This window comes from Heterocephalus glaber, unplaced genomic scaffold (genome assembly GCF_053883595.1).
Source record: "Heterocephalus glaber isolate CG9 unplaced genomic scaffold, H.glaber_assembly_v1.0 deba00001561, whole genome shotgun sequence".
Taxonomy (NCBI): domain Eukaryota; kingdom Metazoa; phylum Chordata; class Mammalia; order Rodentia; family Bathyergidae; genus Heterocephalus; species Heterocephalus glaber.
Window position 1 is genome coordinate 5610053 of NW_028258349.1, and position 20917 is coordinate 5630969.

A 20917-nucleotide genomic window follows, 5' to 3' on the forward strand; every position below is an offset into this window, starting at 1 on the left:
GAGTTCCAAGAGGCCATAGCAGGAAAGAATCCAGTAGTGGATGATCAGCAGAGTCCAGGCTGCTGGGGGTAGAAGGTGATGAGGAGCAGTGAGGGGAGGCCTCGGAGGGAGCTACTGGTGTGCCAGGAAGCAGGAGAAGAAAGGAGCAGTTTGGGGATATGAAGAAAGAAACCGTGAAGGCAGTATTTCAAGGTTGCAGTTCAGCTTTGGGAAGTTATTACTATTCTTGTGGCGTGCAGACAATTTTGAGCCCATGCATGGTGAGAAGGAGAATGAAAACATAAAAAGGTCGAGGAATAGTGGGTGACATCCCACCTTAGAGCAGTTAGAAGGTTGTGATAGGTTTACGGGTGGAAGGATTAAAAAAGAGGAAGGAGAAACCTACTTGATGGTGTAAGAGGCCGGGAGAGAAAGAATCACAAACTCTCCAGAAATGTGTGCTCCTAAAAGATCTTCACTTAGGGGAAGACTCTAAAACCCTTTGGTATAATCTGAATAAGTAATAAATAAATATCAACGTAAGTTTGGAAATGACAGCTGTGTATAGCAAATGTATCCATCTTAATAAATAATTTGTCCTTCGGGGAATTTGCAAAGTCTAAGTACTATGCTTTTTGACTTTCAATCCAGTATCTCCTTGATTAAGGCCCATTTGCAGGAATGGCTTGTTAGTTTTTCAGAAATCATCCCAAATTATGTACCAATTCAGCTTTGTCTAAATTGGTCACACTAAACCAAAGACTGGGAACTTGGAGAACATCAGTCCGCCCGGCCAATAGGCGGCGCTGTGGCTTTGTCGGGGGGCGGGGGGGGAGGCGGGACTCTGGGGTTCCCGCTTCGGCCGGACTATCCAATTAGAAGCGCCTTCCTCGTCGTGGTGCCTTGTGGGGTGGCCGCCCGCGGAAATTTGAAATGATCGCTTGCTGCCGTGTGGCAGTCTGGGGCCTGTGGGGATCGCACCAGGGCTCCCTGATTGAGAAGCCGAGGAGGAGAAAGGTAAGCCCTGGACACTCTTGGCGGAGCGTCTGGGTCGCTGGCCTTGCAAGTGGCGGCAGTGGTCTGGAAGTCAGAGTTGGGGAGTACCTGGGCCAATTGCCTCCACCCTCTCTGGCCTTCACTTCCGCTAGACTGGAGGGAGTTGGGAGTGGGCTGGGACCTCCCTCCCTGGACCGGTTACAGGGAGATTTTTGCTCATGTATCTGTTGGGCGAAGATTCATCTTTTTCAAATGAATCTCAAAGGAGATCGATAACCACATTTCCTTTTTTCAAAAAAGAAGGAAGTTTGAGCCTTTGGCCTCGATAGCTGTTCTGAGCATAGAACGCAAGTGACCTGCTAAATTGGGCCGGAGTCCAGAAATAGAACGCAGGTCTCCTAATTCTCCTTTCTACCTCTTCATGGAGATTCCATTATTGTTATTAATGTTGTTGTTGTTATTTTGCAGTGTACCACTGGGCCACATCTCTAGACCCCTAGTACCTTTTTTTCTCTGAAATTTTAATCTGATTTATGTTCTTTAACTCTTTCGGTTGTATTGTGTAGTGGGAAGAGTTCTGACAAAGTGAGAAAATTTAAGTATGACTTAATTCTACTCCTAACCTACTCTGAACTGGCAACAGTTGCTTAGATTCAGCTTTCTCCCTTGGAAAACAGAGCCAATGGTTCTATTTGTGATGACGATGAAGTGCAATAATGTGTGAAAAGTCACATTTTTGAAGTGGCCATAAAGAAAGACAAATACTGCATGTTATCACTTATATGTGGAATCTAAAAAAACTGAATTTAGAGAAACCAAGGGTAGATAGCAGTTATGTCTAGTGGAGGAAGTGAGGAGATGTCTGTCAAAGGCCACACAATTGAGATGAGTAAGTTCTGAGAGAGCATATGATTACAGTTAATTAGTATTGCATTGTATATTTGAAATTTGATAAGAGAGTGCATCATAAGTGTTCTCACCACAGAGAGAGAGAGAGAGAGAGAGAGAGAGAGAGAGAGAGAGAGAGAGAGAGAGAAGGAAAAAGCAAATGAAGGAGGTGAAAACAATGTTAACTTTATTGTGATAATCATTTCCTGATATATACATATCCCAAAACGTCATGTTGTACACCTTAAATACATACAATTTTTATTTGTCACTTACATCTCAGTAAACCTGGAAAAAACAAAAAGACAAAGTAGATTGGTAATGTTGAAGTAAGATGCTATTTTTTTAACAGATATACTATGAAATGAGTAGTGTTGTAAAAGGTTAAATGATTTATTGAGTTATTTTAATTGAAGTAGGAATACTATTTTTATCTTGTTAGGCAAAGAAACAGGCATAGATTGTTACACAGTAAGGTACTGCTGTCCTCGGAGGAATTTTTTTTGGGGGGGGGGCTGTGTTTTTTCTCTTGGCAGTCCTCTGAGGCTTATGTGCATCAGAGTTTGTGAGCAGTAGATTCTTTTTAAAATTTTATTTTATTGGTACATTTTAGGTATACAATATAATGACATTCATCATTGGAAATTTGCACCTTTACATAATCTTCTTGGTTCTTATTTTTCCCCCTTCCCCTGCCCCCCCTTCAACCCCTCCATCCCTCCCTATTTACAAAGACTTTGTTTCCATTTTTTCATTTTCTCATTAATTCCATTCCCTTCTTTCCTTTCCCCTATCCCTTCCACTTCCCCTTCCCCTTTGCCCCTTTTCTTCCTATTTCACCTTATCTATTATACCTTTTAGTCCTTATTTACACTTTCAGTTTCTCACACTAGAGAAACTATTCTGTATTTACATGTGTGTCCTATTTATTTCACTTAAGAGTATCGCCTAATGTGCATCCATTTAGCTATAAATGTCTCTAATTTGTCATTCTTTATGGCTGAGTAGTACTCCATTTTATAAAAAAAAACACATTTTCTTTATCCAGTCTCCAGTTGATGGGCAATTGGGCTGCTTCCAAGTTTTAGCTATTACAAACTGTGCCGCTGTGAACATGGGTGCGCATATATCACTGTGGTATGATTCTTGTAATTCTTTGGGGAAGATACCTAGCAGCGCTACGGCTGGGTCAAATGGGACTTCCAGTCCTAGTTCTTTGAGGTATCTGTGAGCAGTAGATTCTTCAGTATTCTTCAGTCATCTGTGGGGTCAGTGTAATTTTGATGGCCTGAACAGAGACAAACAAATGGAAGGAAGGTGAAAGAAAAGGAAAAGAGGAAAAAAGGAATGTGGGAGAAAAAAGGCTGCTACTGACAACAGTTTCATGCACCTTACCTGAAATTACCTCTGCAAATTACTCTACTAGTTTAAATGCCACTCTTTGCATCATTTATTAGTAGTCATTTTGTCTATTAAAACATCTTTTTACACAGAATTAGATATACCACTGGCCAAGTTATACCACATGAAACATTACATACAGACCAAATCTAAGGTGATTTGCATTTTCTGATCTTTTCCTTAGACAAAATCATTGAGATTAGGAGGAAACCAGTAGCTTATTGAGGTAAACCTTATGCATTATTAAGATTCTCTCATCCCTGTTAATTGAGAGGCCATTGACAGACTCACACTTTAGAAAATAAAGGGAGAGTAAAAGCAAATCAGCTCCATTTTTTAAAAAATGTAGCTTGGTGGATTTGTTTTTGGGGAAAAACAAACTAGAACATTGAACCATTATAGCTTTCTAATTATAGTAGCAAAAATAAAAGTCATAACTGTAATCCTTTGAAGGAGAACTTGAGTTGTTTGTAAAAAATAATTCTCTTCCTCTACTTCTCCTTAAAACTTCATAGAACAACATCATCAAAAACCTAACTGGTGAGAAATCTTAAGCTCATGCTGTTTTGAAGTAAAATTTGAGTTTTGAGGTATTTTTATGTTTTGAAAACTAGTTTCTTCTGAGAGAGATAAGTAGACCATTCATGCCCAACTCCTTATTTGTATTTTGTTTGGAATTCCTAAGCAAGGATGTGAAAATAGAGACACTGGAAGTATGTGGTAGCTGAGCCTGTTTGTTTTTGTTGCTCTTTAGGTTTGTCCCAAGATGAAGGTTCTTGCAGTGATTGTAACTATTGTGATAAGCGCATGTTCATTTGCAAAATTTTGAACCCTTTTCCTAGAAATTTTCCAAGCAAGTCAGCTTTTGTTTTGGGAATGAGTCAGAGACTACCAAGACTATATTTTAGGTGAGTAGTTTCTCTTTTTTGCTTCTTTTATCTTTTCAGTTTACAAAAATTAGATTTTACCTTAGTCCCAATTGCCAGTAGTTGGTTCTGAAAAAGTGAATTTCAATAGATTTATTAACTTCTCTGTGTTATGCTTTCTCAATTCTTATTGTGTTTAATTTGTTTGTAGCTGACTGCAAGGTCTCTGAAGTAAGGGGATTCATAGCGGAGTTCTTGGAGAAAGTCCTTGAACCATCTGGATGGCAGGCATTCTGGCACACTGATGTGCTTGAGGTACTGGTCGAGGTAAATTTAATTCTGTTGTTAAGACATTTGTCTCTCGCTGTAAGCACTTTACTTCAGACTGTGATGGCCAGATTACTTACTTTTAATTAAAGTTTATGAGCTGATTGAAAATAGCATGTTTTTCCCATCTAATTGCCACGGTGTGTGAAATGTTCTGCAAATTTTAAAGGCAACTGAGGAGCTACCAGGAAATTAAGGTGGTATAAGTGTCACTGTTCTTTGACAAGGGGAAATGGATTGTAAACCTGTGAAGTGAAGGAGGTATTTGAGATAAAAAATAAGGAGGTCTGCGGGCTGGAGATTTAGCTCAGTGGTTTCGCTGCCTGCTGCACAAGCACAAGGACCCGAGTTCAATCCCCAGTACCAAAAAGAAAAAAAAAAAATAAGGAGGCCTAATTATGAAGTCAGTGGAGTTTCAATTAATTTTTTACCTTAATTGTAGAACATTAAGTAGCTCAACTCAAAAATATTTAAAAACTTGTCCATTTTTTTGTCTAACAAATTTGTAGATATGTAGTTAACCTCTTGATAAAGTATCCCCTAGCAGAAAGTGAAAAAAAAAATCTTATTTTTCAACTGACTGGGCCTTTTACATTAAATTTGCACTCTAATTACTGCTGTGAATTTTTTTCAGTGTTTGTGAACTGGACCACAATAAAACCCTGTTAAGCTAAAATGTTAAACCAGGGAGTGTGACTACATGTTGTTGCTGTGGCTTCTTTAGAAAATGACATCATATACTGCAGTGATTATGTATGAAGCAGGGGATTGCAGCTGTTCCTTGTGCATTTTTAAAGTTTGGATTATGCTAATATCTTTAGCTGAAGTTCAGGTCTATTAATTTGCTTATGGTACTGCCCCTCTTCCGCACAGTTGATTTTCTAAAAGCAATCAAAATCATTGTTTTAAAAGAGTAGTGTGCCATTTCTCCACTTAAAACCCCTAATACATTGCATTTACCAAGGGGCTACTGCTGGCTTTACGGCTTTGTGTTGCAGGACAGAGCAGGAAATCAGAGCTCCTTCTCATGCTCTTCATGTCATGGTTTTCTTGCCTTTCTCTCCCACCTCATCTCTTGCTGCCTCTCCTCACCTCTAATCTCTCTTTGGTTCCTGCAAGAAGCAATGCCTTTCTGTTCCTTTCTGCTCCTCCAGGTATCAAGTCTCTCTGCCCCAGGGTCTTCTGTACCTTCTGTGCTCTTAGATGTTTGCTTCCTTTTCATTCTTCTCAGCTCTGAGGTGACTTACCATGACCATCCCAGCAAAACTGGATCACCACACCTCCCAGTTATTCTCTATTACATACTCACTATCATCTTGTTTCATTTTCTTCCTGATTACAATGTCTTACCATCAGATAAGAGCCAATCCAGTCTTATTTATCCTTTATATGGTGGAAGAAGGCTCCTTGTCTCCTTTTCATGCTTAAGAAAAATTAGGTTATCAACAGTGTTTATAAATGTGTCTTAATTCTGGTTTCCATGTGTTAAATTGAATCACATTATTTTAAAGTTCAGATTACAGATGTGGACTTTTCCCCTTGAAGGGAGCATTGAGGCTTGCCAAGCCATATGTCTGTGAATTTGAAGTGAGCACTTTTACCTTCAAGTATATAAAAGAGCTCCTCGATCTGAAGGAATATCAGCTGCCTCTGCAGGCAGTGTGGGTGACATTTGATGATGATTCGAGGGTGTTTGATCAGACAGCTCTTGTGATTGTTAGGTAGGAAGAGAAATTGATAAAACTAACCTTGTGCCAGAAACTTAACTGTGTCATTGCAATATTTCAAAATATTCAGATTTTTTTTGTGTGTGTGTGTTTTTATTTTGTTTTGTTTCATTTGTTTGTGTGTGTGTGTGTGTTTTAAATTTTGTTTTGTTTCATTTGTTTGTAGTGCTGGGTTTTGAACACAGGGCCTTGTTTATGCTAGGCAAGTGCTCTGCCAATGAGCTACATCCTCAGCTTCTAGGAAGATCTTTTTAAAATTTTAAAAATTTAACAAATTAAAATTTAGGACGTTTAAAAAATGTTGTAAACATTCATTTTGTGATCATTTAAAACTTACAGAAAGGTTGAACAAATAGTACATTCTTATTTATCCTTTACTCAGTTTTCTCAAATGTTAACAAAAGATTCTTCATCTGGTTAATATAGATTTAGAAATGGCCTTAAAACTTGTGTATGCCAAAGCTTATGGTTGGTGTATTTGAAAATATGAGGATAAAAAGAGGAAAGGAAAAGAAGTAAAAAACAAGTTGTATACCATAATCTGTACTGATAAGACTAATACACATTTTTTAAAGGATGTATCTTATCAAAGAAGGTATTTTCTCAGGATACTACTTGGGTCCTTAGGTATGCTTTTTAAAATATTTCAGATAAATCATCTCTTAAGTAACTTCTAATACAGATACTGTTCATCTTATGTGTGCATATATTAAAGAAAGTTGACTTGTACTTATTTAAGAAAAGGACATATATTCCTCTAAGAACTTAGAAGACTGGATAATGTAATGATCATATGTTAATAATGTTGCTTGTTTCTCTTGTACTTTAAAAAGTGTTCCAGTTTTTATACCATTACTGAATTAAACTGATTTTGCTGAGCTTAATTTGAATACTCTACAAAGACACAGAATATCTTGGACTCTGCTTTTCACATTCCATGGTAAATTCCTAATTGTATGCAAGAACATTTAACCCTAGGTGTTCAGTAATAGATCAAGCAATATAAATCTAAAGAACTGGTTTCTATCCAGAACCAAAATAGCTCCCTTATGTTTTCTTCATGTAAAGAAAAAAATTAGCAATTGAGGTAAAGAGATAATTGATGGATTTAAACAATTAGGAATCAGAGAGCCAATCTCTCTTTAGGGTTTTAAAAGTTGGTAGAAGAGTTCCTGGAATTGGTAGTCTTATTTGAAGAGAAACCTAGCTAAATTAGTCTTCATTTGAGGGCCCAGAGTCTGATTAGTACCCAAAGTCAAATTGGGAAGATTTTCATTTGTTCATTAATACAATAAATATTTGAGTGTCAGTACCTCAGTTTGACTGTTGCATGAAAAGAAGCAATCAGCATCATCAGGGAACTGTCAGAGGCAGGTGATGAGCCTTGACGACATAATCAGACAAAGATATGCATGTGATTGGAACTGGCAGTGAATGCTGTGAAGAATAATAATGTGTTCTAAGACTGGGTCAGCTCGTCCTGTGGTTATTTCTTGAGGAAATGACATTTGAACTTGGGTGGGACAGATTGTTGAAGTGAAAGAGGTACCGGAGGTAGGAACAAATGCAGGAGCTCAGTGAGCTTTAGAGCTAAAAGGCCAGTGTGGTCAGAACACAGTACTGCAAGAGCCGTAAGAAACCAGGTAGAGAAGTTGGTGGGGGTCCATAGGTTCAGGGCTTTGTCAGCCACTTAATTTTTGTCTATAAGAGCAGCCGGAAGCCATTCAAGGGAATTCTTGGAAGAATATGATCAATTTTGTGTTTTAAAAGGTTAATTTGGCCTTCTATGTGAAAAAATGAATAGGGATAGAATAGGGAAGCCTGTTAAGAGGCAAAAGAGCTGGAATAATAATATGAGGAGAACAGATGGAGGATTTATTAAGAAAGTAAAGTGACTGGGACTTGGTAGTCGAGTAGATATGAGAGATGAGGAATAAGGAGATGAGCAATATGGAAGAAGTCAAGGCAGCTTCCAGGTTTCTGGCTTAAAAGAACAAACACCGAAGGAGGTACAGATGTAAGTGATGTAAATGCCTGGTGCCACGATGGTGAGGATAATATTTAAGCTGAGCTGTGCAATGTAAATATAAGTTTACCAGGTAGAGAGGAGGAAAGCTATTGACCAGCATGTTACATGGGAATTTGAAAGATCTTAGGAAATTGGTAATTTATATGTAAGGGCTCTGAGGCAGTAGAGGTGCTTGAGAGCCATAATATTAATACATATATTTATCACCACACTCAAGACTTCTTTCTGAGCACAATAGGAAGCCAGCAGGTTTTTTTCTTTTTCTTTTTTTTTTTTGAGTAGGGGCATGCTTAGATTCAATTTTTTTTTAAAGATGCATTCCAGAGGGTGAAGAAAGTCTCCAGTCCATAAGGATTCAGATAGCTTTATTTTCAGTGCTCCTTTTTCTTCCCAGAAGAATTTAGAGTCATACAGTCATAATCTGTACTCCTGGCATTCCAGTTATACTCTGCTTCACCACGATATTGTGCTTATGGTCACTAACAACTTCATGTTCTCATATCCGGTCAACGTGTCTCTGATCTTACCTTGCCTGACCGCCTGGCCACATTCTAGGCATTTGATCATTCCCGTCTTCTGAACACACTTTCCTCTCAGCTTCTGGGACACTGCTGTTCAGATGGTATCTCACTAGCTAATCTCTTCTTCCTGAAGTTACCTAGGGATCAGTCCTGTGACATTATCTTAGTTTGTTTTCTGTTGCTATAAAAATACCACAGACTGGATAATTTATAAAAAATAATGTATTCTGGGCCGAGGATTTAGCTCAGTGGTTCTGCTGCCTGCCCCGCAAGTGCAAGGACCCAAGTTTGATCCCTGGTTCCAAAAAAAAAAATAATAATGTTTTCTTTCTTTCTTTCCTTTTTTTTTTGTTTTGGCTCATTATTCTGGAGGCTGGAAGCCCAAGAACATGAGTCTGATCCCTTGGGAAGGGGACCAAGAGATGGGGGAGGGGACAGGGGCATAAACATGTTAAAGCTGTGTTATGTACATGTACCAGCTTCCCACAATGAATGTAATCCTTATGTACTGCAAGCAAGTAACAGTAAAAAAACTTTTAAAAAATACTGTTATAATGGCAATTTATATTTCAACAAGACTTTTGAAGGGGACAGTCAAACCATACCAGCCGTCTATGTTTCTACAGTGGACCCTCATGTTACTTCTGATCTGACATACAAACAACTTGGGTTAATTAGGTTAATGGAAGATTCATTTGCCTCTTTTTATCTGTAGTGTACCCAGGTACCCAGGTAGACATTCCAGATCTCAGTTGTATTGATGTACAACCAACTTGAGTTACAGTCAGCCCTCGGGAACTGATTGAGTTCGTCAGTCAAGGGACCACTGTATTTCCACTCAATCTTGGATGCACATTACAATTACCTGGAGTTTTTTTTTTAATGGAAGTATTCTAATTAATATGTGCAGAAGTAATGACAAAATTAGATTATCAGTATTTCATAACCACTAATGAAAGGTTTGAAGCATTGATCATCAGTGGCTGCTAAAGGATTAGGTAAAAAACTGACGGAAAACTTTGTAATAGGTCTGTTGAGCTGACAACACCTGAATCTTATCAATCAATCTTAGTTGTAAAAAGAGATGACCAGGCACTATGTGTCTCGTAGTCACTTTTCTCACTGCTGGAACAAAATACCCTACACCCACAACTTAAAGGAGAGAAGCTTTATTCTGGCTCACATTTTAGTCCATGTATGGTGAGCAGCGTGGTAGAAGGTCACAACAGAGGAAAGCTGCTCAGGTCACTACAGCCAGGAAGCAGAGAGAGAAACGAGAAGCTGGGAAGGGAGATGCACCCTTCCAGGTCATAAGCCCAGTGACCCCCTCTTCTGACCAAACTCCGTCTCCTAACAGCAAGTTACCTGTATCATCCAGTCATTTTCAAAAGTTGAGCCTCTGAGTACATGAGGCTTTTGAGGAACATCTAGATCTAAACCATTACAGTGTGTTCCCTAATAAAGCTATTTTATGCCTACCTCTCTTAAAGTATTCTTGTGAAAAAAATCTTTCCCAAAACCAACCAAGTCCCTAGATCTTACTATCAGTTTATTTGAGATAAAGGAAGCAGAAGAATGTGTTATTACCCCATGGGGATAAAATTAAAATTGAGTATGAAAAAAAATTTAAATAGGAAAACTATTAAATTGTAAGGGAATAAAAGAAGAAAGAATATAGAATAAAAATGATTTAAGAGATGTTCCAAGTAATGCAACAGTGGCCCTTATTTGAATCCTGATAAAATCTTGTAAAACAACAGCAAAAGAGACAATTAGGGCATTTGAACCTTCATTGGGTATTTGATACTATTAAGGAATTAAAACTTTTTGGTTGTAACTTTATTTTAGAGATATTCACTAAAATTTTATGAATGCTAGATATGTCTGAGATTTGGTTCAAATAATCCAGTGTTGGGGTGGAGGGGGAAGAGAAACTGGAGTATGTAGGTGGAGTAGAAATGAATAAAGATTAACTATGAATTGATAATTGCTGAAGTTGAGTGATGGATACATGATGTTCAAGATACTGTGTCTTTGTTATTGTATATGTTTGAAATTTTCCATAATAAAAAGTTGTTAAATCACCTGGGGAGCTTTAAAAAAATATAGATGCTGATCCCTCTCCCCCAGCAAGATTCTGAGTTATTGGTTGTTATGGCTTGTGTTTTGATGTCTTCACAAAGCCTCAAGCAGTCGTAGATGGGGCTTTTTCTGAGACAGGTGAATTTAGAGTATGTGATGCTAGGATTAAGGGAATGTGATTACTAAACCACTGAACTCGAGTGACTGATTTGGCACCTCCCTAACCCCAGTAATCTGAATAAGATAAAAGGAGCAGAAAGACACGTTAAAGTCTCTCTTGTTGCTTTTGCTGCTTCTGCTGCCATGAACTGTTACCCCTCTGCCACCCTTCCTTGGAGCTGGCTGATTATGAACTGAATCTCTACAAACTGTAAGCCAAATAAACCTTTTTCCCTTTAACTTTGAGTGTCGGGTATTTTGTCTCAGCAACGAGGGAAAAGTAACACACTCGTCTTAGTATAGAAAATCAATTTTTAAAAGTGTCGCAGGGAACTATAATATGTAGCCAGGGTTGTGACCTACTGCTTTATTTTGTCCCTAGATGATCTCATCTATTGCTATAATACTGTCAATATACTGACACCTACCAGATAACCTTTCCCCTAAGCTCTGGGGTTCTATAATCATCTGCATACTGGATGTTATCAACTTGGTTCAATAGGCAACTCAACTGGAACACTGTGGAAATGGACCTCATTTTCAACTCTGAACTTTTCTCTCCTGGTCTTTTCTATACAATAAATGACATCATCATTTGCCCAGGTACTGATGGTCAGTTCTGGCAAAAACAAAGTCCTAACAAAACCAGTATTGTGGACAAACTTCTCTAGCTGATCCTGTGGTCTTCATTTCATGTGACTAGTGATTGTCAACTGTAGCAGGTACACAACATTCATTTATCTTAGAGAATGTTGTGTATTTGCTATATAGTTGGTAGGTTATTTATTTATTTATTTATTTTGAGTCAGGGTCTTGCTATATAGTCCAGTCTGGCCTCAAACTTGCCGCAGTCCTGCTGCAACCTCCTGAGTGCTGGGATTACAGGTGTACACCATCATGCCCAGTGGTAGGATTTTAAAAATTTGCTTGTTAACTCTCACCCTTATAAAACTCACACTCTGAGCCAATAATTAAATTTGAATGACATGAAGCTCTCTCTGTTTTTTTTCTTTTGAGACAGGATCTTGCCATGTTACCCAGACTGGTGTCAAACTCGGCATTCAGGTAATTCTCCTCCCTCTGCCTCTCCAGTAACCAAGACTAAATGGGCTGTGCCACCAGTCCTGGTTTGGTACTAAGCTCTTTTTTTCAGGCTTTTTATAAGCAAAAACGTTTAGAGGAATTGAGATGAAGAAGATGAATATTTTGTCAGATGTGTTGAACTCCAACTAAGATTTTAAGTATTTTTTTTCTAACCTTGTAATGTTGGAAAAGTTATCCATGGATTAGTTTTACTTGTGTGATTCTCTCCCCCGACCCCTGACAGAAAACAGATTTATTTTCATATAGTACAATCCATGGACAAATTTTTAAATGAAACTTGTACAAAGGCAGAGGTGTGTATAGTGTTTATTAACTGAGTTGTAAAGCAGAGTTCAAGAACAACTAGTAGCCTACTATTTGAAAATATGAATAAAAACCATTTAATTGAACTCATGAGTGAAAAGCCCTCTGTTAAATCCAGTGATGGTTGAAAACTGGTAAAATTTTTTGAATTATAAAAGTATCTTTTCCTTTTATTTTTTTAAAAGAGTATATTTAAAGGCGTAAGGTTTTAATTTAAATTACTATTGTAAAACACACTAGGCTAAACAGACTTATCTGAGGATGTTTGGTTAAGCTCTTGCCTTATTTGACAAACAGATAAAAAGACTAGTTAATATTGGCAGTGAATAAAAATTTCCAAAATACTGAAACACATTTTTTCTAATTTATAATATTTTGGCAGGGAAAACCCCTTCTGTGCAAAAATACCAGGCTTAACTATGCCATCCAAATACATGTAGTTCTGCACTGTTAAATGTGGCACTTATTTATCTTTTCACTAGATGGTGCTCTAAGACCAGTACTTTTTTCCTCTATTCATGAACAATAATAATAAGCAATGCTGCAATAAGAATAAAATTAGAATTTGTGCCCCCCCAGAAGGATTGTATATGCTAATTTTTGCCCTTTGTGAAAGATGCTTGGACTGTACAAGATAAGGCAGCAAGCCTTCACATTTTTGTGGAACACAGTTTGATCTAGTAATTTTCTCTTGGTTTAAGTGTTAAATAATTAAAAATATGTGAAAACCTGGTTAATGGTTCCTGCTGGTTTAGAAATATGTATATCTGATTTAAACTTCATAAATTGGCTGTGATTTTTATTTAGACTTTCCAGTTTTTCTGTTGTGCCTATCCTATTATCCCATAGCACATTCAATAAAATGCCAAAATTTCAATAAGCCCGAGTATCTTCTGATAATAATAATCTTGATAATGCTTACTCTTAAACAGCAGTGATTGGTTTTGATTGAAGTGAAATGTAGTGGTAGGTGAACATCATGCCAATTTGGAAAATTCGGTCTTGGAGAAAAACTGTATTCTGATTTGACAGCTTTGTGTATGCTAACAAGAAGTGATTTACATACAACCTTGTACAGCGCTGGCAGATGGGAAAGCATAAGGGAGGAATTGTTTTGGTTATAGAGAAGAAACTGATACCTGACGGAGAAACTGAAATGTCATCAAATAGCACATCTAAGAAGGTTCCTGGACTAAGACAGGAATAGAGCTATCAACAGACAAAACTCCAAAGGAGTCAAACTGTTATAGTCAGGGTTTTGCAAGGGAATAGATTTAATATAGGACACATAATATATAGGATTATTTTGTAATAGTCACCCAAAAAGTCAAATACAGAGGAGTACAGGAGATTAGCTGCACCCTAGAGACCCAAAGAATTCAGCCAAGGGCTGTGGATCCCACAGCAGTGTCTCACATAAGTCCAGCTGACAGCCCAGAGTTCAAGGGACTGTCCTCCACAAGTCTAGTCAGAGACCTAAAACCCACGGCAATTTCTCATGCTTGTCCATTTTGAGGATCTGCACCTGGAAGGCCCAAAGGCCGGGGTGGAAGCCAGAAAGTCTGTGCCAGTATTGTGAAGGATTTATGCCACCAGGCTGAGGGATCCACATTGGAGCCATGAAATGATGCTCACAGTGAAGATCAGAGCTCCTCTGATGAGAACAGCAGCCATTCCCAGCAATAGCGAGGCCCTGAGCTCCTCCGAGATGAGAACAGCCAAGTTTGCATCGGGAAAACCAACTGCAACGTGCTTCTCCTAGAAAATCAGCAGCCCAAATCTTCCCCTCCAGTTCTCTTTTTATGGCTATTGGCAATAATCCTCATGTGGGTTTTCCATGCCCAGGCCATGTTGAATCAGTTCAGCTGTCAAACCATTAGTTAATCCACCACACAAACTGTACTATCTTGATTTTGGACTGTATGATAAATATTTTCTCGATGTAATTCAAAACACACTATTTCAAAACTTAGGGGCCTGAGACGTTTATGTTGGTTCATTGCTTTCAAACTATGACGTATCAATATAATGAAAAGAAATAAGCTGATCAGCATGGGTTTTAGGAATACTATGAAACATTCTAAAACTTGAGTCTTAATCTTCACAACATAATAGACTTGATCGAACAGTCATTGGTTTGCTCCCTAATTTCTTGCTTGCAAAGTGGATTTCCAGAATATCTTTAAATGAATATGGATTAACTAAAGCAGACAAAATCATTGTCTTTCAAGTGTCACCCAATTCATTTACTTGAAGAGTACAAAAAAATTTTTATTCATTTAAAATATTATTTGAGTGTCCACCATAATTTGATGTAAATTTGTTTAGGATGTGGTTCTGTTTGTCCATTTTATTCAGAGCATAACTAAGAAACACACACACACACACACACACACCATCTAAGGCAATGGTTCTTAATCTTGGCTACACATCAGCATCCCTAGGGAACTTAAAAAAAAAAAGTCTACTTCCCGAGACCAATTTATTTGGTCTGGATTGTGGCCTGAGCATCAGTATTTTTAAAAGCTCCCCAGGCGAATCTAATACAGTACAAAGCCAGGATTAGAAACTCAGGCCTGAGACACAGTTAGTCAGTAACCACCCTTGGTTCCTCTGCTCCTTCCTCAACCCCTCAGCTCAGCCCAGAGCCTAGTGTGCTTCATGCTAGGCAAAACTAGCACTGAGCTACATTCCAAGCCCAGCTTCCATCTTTTTGTGGTAGTAGCAATTGAACCCGGTTGACTTCATGCTGAGCTACGTAAGAAGCCCTTTTTATTTTTTTGAGACAGGGTCTTACTAAGTTGCCCAGGGATACTTGAACAAACTTGTGATCCCCCTGCCTCATCTCCTAGAGTGCTGAGGTTGCAGACCTACACCACCAGGCATGGCTCCCAGCCCTTTTTAAATTTGAGACAAGATCTCCCTGAGTTGCCTAGACTGGCCTCAAATTTGTGATCCTTCTGCCTCAGTCCCCAAGTAGCTGGGATTGTGGGCATATGCCACTATACCAGTCATCAGTATACTTTTAACTGAAAAATAAAGCAATTATTCAAACACTTAAATATTGACAAAAATATTGTACTTTATTTTCAAATCCATTAATTTTATTTTTTTCATATTTCAAATCTGGTAACTTGATTGTGCATCTATAAATTATTACACCCCAAAATACTTTTTGATCTGTTTGGATATTTGAGAAAGTTTATAATTTAATAAATTTTAAGTGCCAATACGGTTTTCAGTACAAGGTTACTTTGTTTTAGTCATGTTCTAGTTAGTAATGACAGCTTTACTTTTTTTCTCACAGTCCCAAAGGCTTGTCTTTGAACTTCTTTAATAATCTTCTTATGGAATATTTAGCCTACTTTTGTGCTATATGCTTTATTTTTATTTTATTTTGTTTTGTTTTTGTTTTTTTGAGTCAGGTCTTACTATGTATTCCAGGCTGGCCTTGAACTCACAGCAGTCCTCCTGCCTCAGCTTCCTGAGTGTGCCATATGCTGTAGAAGCAAAGAAGGCCTAGATTATTTGAATCATTTCTAATTTTTGATCCTACAGATACGGTGATCTTCATTATTGTTGTGAAAAAATTAAAGATAATCCCCTCCCTACTGTTAGCAGACAGTGGGTCCCAGGGGAATTCTTTCCAGGTTCTTGGTGTCCTGAACAAAGATTGGACAAGATGCACAGAAAAGATAGTGGAACGTACATTTATTGAAGGTGGAAAAAAAGTACACTCTGCAGAGTGTAAGCGGGCTCATGAGCAGACTCACACCAGCCGGAGGATGAGGGAAAGGGGTGTTTTGTATCTGGAATTCTTGGACCGACTTCTCTGTCATGCAAATAAAGCTTGAGACAGTTGTCCTATCAGAAATTCACTTGGCTTGGTCCCCTATTGCAAGACTAACATGGCTTACACCAGATGTAAATGAAGAATTGAAAATAGCACTTATTTGATTGGTTTGCATACAGTGATCCGGAGCTGCGGCATCATCCCGCATCCTGTGTTCTGCTCACATCTCCTAGGTCTCCATGACTTTGACCCCACCGTGTGCTCAGTTGGACGGCCAGTCTGCCCCATCCCTAAGCTCTCAGTTTACTACCCCAACTCCCAAATTTCCCCCACTACCTACTTACTGATTTTGAATCTGATATATGAGGAGAAAGTAATTTCTTATGAAGTAACAATTATAATTGTGCAGCATGAATTAATGCTGTTTAAAAACACAAATGCTTGGATCTAAGGAAAAACATAATTCTTCAAAAGAAAAATTAATGACCTTAATCAAATGGTACTTCAAACTTCCAATAGCTTCCAAGGTGGGACAGAAGAAATAAAGATAGGTAGAAAGTGGGGAATCATGGTTATTTTACCATTGTTTTCTTTAAAGATGCATTGCGGTTGAGTGATGAGTCTGTAGTAGAACATTAACTTTCCACCTTGTAAGCTATGTACAAAAAGTATGCACATATCACTAGATGATCTAACTGCTGACGCAAAATACCATTCTTTTCTCTGTCCCAATATAATGTCAAAAGTCCTTTCAAATACAAACATATATTTCATTCTAGTCCCCTTGACTACTAAGATTAGTCATTCTTTATATATTGTATATATTATAATTAATTTCACCTGCAAAGACTGTGTGGACACACCAAGGATACTGGATCTGTTTTTTTTTTTTGGGTACTGGAGTCTCCATCTGATATAGGACCTCCATATGGATATAATGGACATAGTATAACTCCCAACCTGCTACATGTCAGATACAACAAGTTTGTGTTTCCCAAAATTGGAGAATGAATTCAAAGGAACAACGAAGGTTAAGAGTAGGAAATATTTATTGAGAAGGAGAAATTTTAGGGAACCCACTTCACAGGGAAGGTTTTATAGAGCAAAATCACGAAGTGGGTACAATGCGGCACAAATTATGATCACTAAGAGTACAAGTATAGCCACTTAGGTAATATTGATCCAGCAGAGATGCAAGTCACACAGCAAGTGTACATGGAAAGAACAAAGGACTTTTTAAGTAAAGGATGAATCCAGAGGTCTTGATCACCCACTGGGGTGAATGATGTCTATCTAGACTATTGGGCCAGGTATTACCACTTGTCTTATCCCTTGGAGAAGTATGTAGGCCTAGCCATTTCTTCTTTATCTTGAGGCCTGGCCTCCAACAGATGCACCTCCAGCCACAGTTGTAATGTGAACTGATTTCGTTGAGGGCCTAGCCCTGTCTGACTCCCTACAATATTTCTACCTAACTTGGCTGTCTGTAATACTTCTAGAGGTGGTTTCTAGGTTCTTTTTGACCTGAGCAAAGAATTTGCCAAGACAAGCTCCAGCAGTAGCAAGATTTTACATTTATTAAAGGTAAGAAAAGAACCAGGCTCTGTAGAGTAAATTTGGGCCAAGTAAAAGAAGTACACCATATAGCATGAGGGTGGATTGCTGTGAAAGAACAGTAGCAAAGAGCTCATTGTTGACTGTCGTTTTTGTATCACCCACTCCTCAGTTGGACCTCAGCTTCAGGCCATCCTGTTGAAAACCACCCGCTCAAGTTCTCATAAGTCCACATGCAGTGCTTTGGGAACTGTTCTGTGCATGTGTCCTGGGATTTTGTAATCAACAGATTACACTACCCACTTTCCCAGATAGTCTTCACCACAATCCTAATCTCCTCCTTCAGACCCAGTTGAAAAAACATTACTCAGTCTTCAAATAACATCTGGCTGTCCTAGAACTGAGATGGATGGACAATAGAACCACCATGATCTGCTGAAAGCATTCCTGAGATGATGTTTTCAGACTCCTTCTTATGATAAAATCAAATATAAAAATTTCAGCCTTTCACTGAATGGCACAGGCCTCTCTTGGACTTGCCCACTGCTCTCTTGCAGTGTATCAATAAACTCAACTTTTCTATAGTCCTTGACTACTGGTAATTTCCTTTACCACCTATAGCACCGACTCCTCACACACCATGCCTTGAGTGGCAGAAAAGAAACAAGGAAAATCATAATTTAAAAAATAAAAATTGCAACATCATAGAGATGGAGGGAGGGTTGTGGGTAGGGAGAGAAAGAGGAATAAAAAAGAATCAAGATGTGTTATGTACATATACCTACTCTCTAAGGCGAATGTAAACTTCATGTACTGCAAACATGTACTAATAAAATTAAAGATTAAAAACTACAACTTTAAGATGAAAACATAATTTAAATTTGTTTTTTTTCTCCCAAGACAGAATAAGGCTGGAGCTTTCCCTTTTACTCGCAAGTGGCCTTGCTTTGGTTCTTTTTTATTTGCAAAATGTGTTTTTCCCCTGTGGATAGCTACAGCTCCCATCATGGCTCTTGCCTGTGAATGGGCCATCATCCCTTGCCTTTTCAGAGAGGACCACTGCCTTTCATCTCTTTCCAAAGATATACAAGTTCCACAGATTCCCTCCAGAAGTCCCCATAAATGTACCCAGTTCAACGCCATTAGCACACCTATCTCCCTCTTGAGGACCCACATTTAATTTCTCTGTGTAATTTCAAAATTGTGCCTAATACAGTTATGCCTCTTACTGACACATCCTAAAAAATATTTATTTACTTTTGGTGATTGAAGTTAGCAAACCAACAACCTGTCCCACATTTGGGGTAAGTCAAGGTTTTCTGCTTTGGGGACTTCCATGGACTCTGGTAACAGCCTCCATTAATAATAGAGTGCTATTCAGAATGATTTAAAATGTACCTGAGTTTGATACCATAAAACACTTCTCTTACTGGATCTTTGAGGACTAAATGGGCTGTCTTAATGACAGGGAAATGTGCCTGAAAGGCAATGGATTTCAATTTGCTTTTAAATTTTCAAGTATTATGACATCCTTGAAGAATCATTTCCTTCAGGATATGTTGACTACCACAGTCTATTGCCTCAATGTGAGTAGAATTACAGGAAATTTTTAAATGCGAAAGACAGTTGTGATACCATGGGATGGATCCAGTGGATAGATTCCAGGCTTTTGTACAAGTAAGATGAGCAAAGAATTGCAAATGTATGTCCAATATTAAAAGAAAAGCAGCAACATTTACTAAAGATCATGAGAAGATGTGCTCAGGGCAAGTCCTTGCTGACAAAAAATTTGGCATGAACAGAAGAGTGGACATCAGAAAAACAAAAACACACAGATACCTCAGGCTTTTGGATTTCAAAGGAAGCACACCCCAGTCTGGATGCTTCTCCTTGGGTCTCTAGATAAGATTGACAGGAATGATTGACAGGGTACCGACTCATCTCAGGGGCTTCTATTGTGTTGGACTTTTCCAGAGTTCATACTGATTAAATTACAGGTATGAGATATAGTTCATATTTATGAACCTTGAATAAGGTTGAATGGGAGAAAAGGTTACTGAAGATCAGGAGATTTAACATGCATATGCTCTTGTGTAAAGCTTCAGAGACTTCTTAAGGCTTTGTTATTTTATTTTCTACCTGCCTCCCTTAGAACAAGAAGTATTAGCCTCAGTGTGTTGGCATACTCATGTGGGTGGAAGGGAGTGGTTTTTCTAGCCCCCATTGTGCTACCTGTACTAGTTGGTCAAATTATAATTCTGATTCTGAGCAGGAAAATACAGTATATTCATGGTGGAAGGGTTAAAATTTTATTTGGTCATTGAACCATTGAAACAAAAACTAAAACTCATTGAGAATTCTTTGTTGAAGTATATGTGTCTTTGTTATTCCAAACTAGGTAGCGCTTTTTTTAAATAGCTGTCTTATTGGTAGGACTCTGGGTGTTTTTGTTTTGTGTTTTGTTGTGTTTTGTGGTACTGGAGATTGAACCCAGGGCCTTCACACTGAGCTACATCCCTGGATCTTAAAAAAAAATTTTTTTTTGAGATAAGGTCTCACCAAATTGCCCAGGCTGGACTTGAACTTGGCAGTCCTCCTGCTTCAGCTTCCCAGAGTGCTGGGATTACCATGTATCTGTGCACCACCACACCTGTATTAATTTTGGTTTCTTTAAGATATATGTTTAGGGTTTAATTTTGGTTTCTTTAAGGTATATGTTTGGTTATCAGAAGATCTCAATACCCAAGGAAAGGGTGTCTGTCAAAATGGCCAGAAGGTCACCCAGGTGGTCTTCTCCACTGTGATAACTGGTTTACTGTGGCCTCTGCTTAGGGACAAGCTTTGTGAGGAAACTTTTAAGGAGGAAACAGTAATTCAGGTAAAAGAAGAATTTCTTGTACCAAGGGACTTCTGATTTATCCCAGGTTTTCATGAATTCTACAGAATGTTTACAGGAGCTTTCCAGAGCTGATTTTCAATAAAATTGGAAGTGGTGAGAGCATTGTCTGTCATCAGCAATAGTAACTTACCAAATGTTCATTGGGCTCAGTGCACTATCAGTGGAGATACTTAAATAGGCAATTTTTGCTCCATTTTCAAAAGAAGACATGAAGACCCTTAGAGTAACATGCAAATTGCCTTTGGAGGATGTATATTTGCATTACTGTATGTTATTTTCTTGTTCCATA

General features: G+C 38.3%; 1 long non-coding RNA gene across 3 annotated transcripts in view; it reads left to right on the top strand.

The window, feature by feature from the left end:
• Positions 1 to 859: 859 nt before the first annotated feature.
• The window catches only part of LOC101711476 (uncharacterized), a 29965-nt gene continuing 9907 nt past the window's right edge, over positions 860 to 20917 (top strand). Inside the window, exons 1-4 of one of the 3 annotated variants that reach the window (XR_015443034.1) lie at positions 860 to 996; positions 4019 to 4172; positions 4342 to 4457; positions 11997 to 12040. This is a non-coding gene — a long non-coding RNA (uncharacterized LOC101711476). Of the gene's footprint in view, positions 997 to 4018; positions 4173 to 4341; positions 20904 to 20917 lie in introns of those variants that run through there. The other 2 variants (XR_015443033.1, XR_015443032.1) reach the window with 2 other exon arrangements.